A 4,364-nucleotide genomic window follows, 5' to 3' on the forward strand; every position below is an offset into this window, starting at 1 on the left:
GGGTACAAAGTTAAGGTGGTCATTCGAAAATCATGTTATACACTATTATTGCACACAGAGTGAGTCCATGCAACTTATTATATGACTTGTTAAGCACATTTTTACTCCTGAACTTATTTAGGCTTGCAATAACAAAAGGGTTGAATACTTATTGACTCAAGACATTTCACTTTTTCATTTGTAATTAATTTGTACAAAATATTGAAAAACATTAACTCTGCTTTGACATTATGGGGTATTGTGTGTAGGCCAGTGGCAAAAAAAACTCAATTTAATCCATTTTAAATTCAGGCTGTAACACAATTTTTTGGGGAAAAAGTCAAGTGGTGTGAATACTTTCTGAAGGCACTGTACTTACGTAACCACAGATCTATGAATTTAGCAGCTCATTCAGTGGATTGAAAATCTGGCTAGAATATCACTTATATGTCGATACGCCTATGCTTTTCAGCTGTTTTCCAATGATGAATCTCTTCCGACTGGAACTTGAGCTAGAGCTAGACAGGAGCAAGGGGAAAACCGCTGGTAGGCTTGGCGAAACAAAATGAACTGGCAACAGACAGAGAACACAGGTATAAATGCACTGGGGATAATGGGGAAGATGGGCGACACCTGGAGGGGGGTGGAGAAAATCACAAAGACTGACATTAATTGATCAAAATGTAATTAGAGCATTCAGCTAAGGGCTTTTGTGCTCAGAGTAAATTAAGGGGAATGGAAGAATACTGTTTAAATTGAACATTTAATGAAAAAACAGACAGGAACAAACCACCGACAGCGTCTGGACAACGGAAACAAAACAACATTAATGCAGACACAGGGATCAAACTGAGGAACAGACAGATATAGGGAAGGTAATTAAGCAGTGATAAAGTCCAGGTGAGTCCAATGAAGCGCTGATGCGCGTAACGAGGGTGACAGGTGTGCATAATGATGAACAGCCTGACGGCCTCGAGCGCCAGGGATGGGGAGCGGGAGCAGGCGTGACAATGTATCAATATACAAGAGTGGGGCTGTGGGCAGGGTGAATTGATAGATTAGCGTTAATGGCAGAGAGGAGAAAATTCGTCATAGTCGCCCTTAGGCCTCAGCAAATAATTCTGCTGCTTTGACAGATGTGCATACGATTGAATTTGCTGACCCTTGTTAACATTGTCCCTGGTTTACCAAGACTGCATTACAATTGGGGCATTTCAATAGGGACAAACACTTTTTATTCACCTTTACACATTAAAAAGTATATTACAATCGAAGAGACATAATCTTAGACTGGAACATATTATTTACCACTTTGTGAATCTCTTTGGACTGCAGCCCATAGATAATTGGGTTAAGACAAGCAGGAACCAGGGGAAATATAATGGACGCCACTTTCCTGTGGTTTGACCACTGTGGGTACCGATGAAGAAAGACAATGATGAAACCTGTCATCAGCATAATGAGGTATGCAGCCAGGTGTGTGAAACAGGTGTGCAGGGCTTTCCTGTTTAGCGACTTGCTCTTACTCCTCACACAAACAATGGTGATCCTAATGTATGTCAGAGCCACACTCACAATGGAAGCGCTAAGAAAGAGCGCAGTGAAAAAAGAGTCCGTATATGTAATTTATAAACACATTCTCACAGGAGAGCTTGAATAACGAGGCGTTGTCGCAGAAAGGGTTGAAAACGTTTGACCGGCAGCGTGATAAGCGGACAGAGAGACCTATAAGGACCGTCACAAAGAGAAAGGCCATCCCCAGCCAAACACACACAGTTTTACCAGCATTTTGTTGTTCATGATGGTGGCGTATCGCAAAGGGTTGCAGATGGCCATATACCTGTCAAACGCCATGATCATTATTATTGTATGTCCGGTCGTACTAAACATGTGACCGCAGAACGCTTGTATGGCACACTTAACTAAGGTAATATATCTTTCTGCACTTACTTTGAAAATGTCACTCAGCACTCGAGGTATGAAGGTGGTGATACTGAAAGCATCGTTAAAATACATGTTGCAAAGGAGGATTTACATGGGTTGATGCAGGCTCCTCTTCATGGAGATCACCACTGCGAGGCCGATGTTGGCCACCATTGAGAAGATGTAGATAACGAGGAGGATGATGAAGACAGGGTAGGTGGACTGGTGGGTGACCTTTAACCCCTCCAGGAGGAGAAAATGCTTGTTGTATGTACAGTATGGTTCTCCATCTGAGGGGCGGAGAGACCTGAAAGAGAGAAGATAATTAATAGAAAACACATAAGATACAGTTCCAATCAATCAAAAAAGAAATGATATTATAATCAAATCCCGACACTGCCGCCAATTTAATTTAAAACAGGAATGACTTAGTCAAACTGAAGAAAAATAAATGGCTAATGAAAAATCTCTCCTTTAATTTAGTATATTACCCCTGCTACATAAACAAATAGGCTTTATTCCAACATCTCATACCATTGACAGAGAGAGAGTGAGAAGTTATTCAGTAGGTTCCTCTGTGTCCAGTTCACCCTGTCTGAAACACCGGCACTCAACTGAGGCCAGAAAAATAATACCACCAACTTTAATTATGTACGGGGTGGTATCTCTAACACTGGGGTGAACCTTTGGTTCTGTCACAGCACTCTGTGGGAAAACCGTTGCAAATCAACAGGCTCTAAGTTTGTCTCATCTCTCAGGTACAGTAGCTCACCTACAGTCTATAACCCTAACCTGCCAGGGTTCAACATTAACGCGCTGGCCCAGTGCCAGTATATACAGGCAAATATGTAAAAAAGACATAAAAGATCCACCACCATATTTTACAGTAGGTATGAGGTTCTTTGCATATGCATCCGATTTCTTATGCCAAACCCACCACTGGTATGCGTGGCCAAAGAGCTCAATTTTCATGTCATCTGACCATAGCAGCGGTTCCAATCCAAGTGCCATTGCCGTTAATCAAACTCCAGGCGGTAATATGGTCAGATGACATGAAAATAGATATCTTTGGCCACGTACACCAGTGGTGGGTTTGCCGTTGAAAAACAGAAGCATATGCAGAAAAATATCTCAGACCTACGGTAAAATATGCTGGTGGATCTTTGATGTTTTGGGTCTATTTTGATTCCACTCGTCATGTGGCCCTTGATAAGGTCAACGGCATCATTAACTTTTACCAAGTACCAGGACATTTTAGTCAAAAACCTGCTTGACTCTGCCAGGAGGCTAACACTTAGCCACAAGTGGATATTCCAGCGAGACCCTAACCCTAAGCACTAATCAAAATCCACAAATAAATAGTTATTTGACCACAAAATCAACATTTTGCAATGTACACTACCAGTCAAAAGTTTGGACACTCCTACTCATTCAAGGGTTTTTATTTATCTATTTTACTATTTTTTACATTGTAGAATAATATTGAAGACATCAAAACTATGAAATAACACATATGGAATCATGTAGTAACCAAAAAAGTGTTAAACAAATCAAAATATATTTTATATTTGAGATTCTTCAAATAGCCACCCTTTGCCTTGATGACAGCTTTACACACTCTTGACTTTCTCTCAACCAGCTTCATGAGGTAATAATCTGGAATAAATTTCAATTAACAGGTGTGCCTTCTTAAAAGTTAATTTGTGGAATGTATTTCCTTCTTAATGCGTTTGAGCAAATCAGTTGTGTTGTGACAAGGTAGGGGGGTATACAGAAGATAGCTCTATTTGGTAAAATACCAAGTCCATATTACGGCAAGAACAGCTCAAATAAGCAAAGAGAAACAACAGTCCATCATTACTTTAAGACATGAAGGTCAGTCAATACTGAACATTTCAAGAACTTTGAACGTGTCTTCAAGTGCAGTCGCAAAACCATCAAGCGCTATGATGAAACAGGCTCTCATGAGGACCGCCACAGGAATGGAAGACCCAGAGTTACCTCTGCTGCAGAGGATAAGTTCATTAGAGTTACCAGCCTCAGAAATTGCAGGCCAAATAAATGTCTGCCTTCACGTTCTTCGTACACGGAATGTATGACAGAGTAAAATCAAACCGGGTGAAGAATAGGGCCCACCTGGCCTGGCGAGGATTCAGCCTCCTCGCTGCCCGGATGTACTCCAGGTTACGGTGGTCCGTCCAGACTAGGAAAGGGAGTTTCGCCCCCTCGAGCCAGTGCATCCACACTGCACACTGTCAAAGCTTGGACAACAGCCAACAGCTCCTGATCACCAATGTCGTAGTTCTGCTCCACAGGGCTGAGCTTCTTAGAGAAGAAGGCACAGGGGCGGAGCTTGGGTGGCGTGCCTGAGCGTTGGGACAGGACAGCGCCTATCGCTACCTCGGACGCATCCACCTCCACTACGAACGGTAGTGATGGATCGGGGTGGGCCAGTACCAGAC

The 4,364-nt window shown here is 42.3% G+C and overlaps 1 pseudogene across 1 annotated transcript; it reads right to left on the reverse strand.

Annotated features, from left to right (window-relative positions):
- Positions 1–1,242: 1,242 nt before the first annotated feature.
- Positions 1,243–1,839, reverse strand: LOC311143100 (olfactory receptor 52N5-like; annotated as a pseudogene). Its single transcript has one exon. The product of its transcript is annotated as an olfactory receptor 52N5-like (transcript).
- Between the last annotated feature and the right edge of the window lie 2,525 nt (positions 1,840–4,364).

Source organism: Coregonus lavaretus, assembly GCF_964263955.1.
Source record: "Coregonus lavaretus genome assembly, chromosome: 15".
NCBI lineage: Eukaryota > Metazoa > Chordata > Actinopteri > Salmoniformes > Salmonidae > Coregonus > Coregonus lavaretus.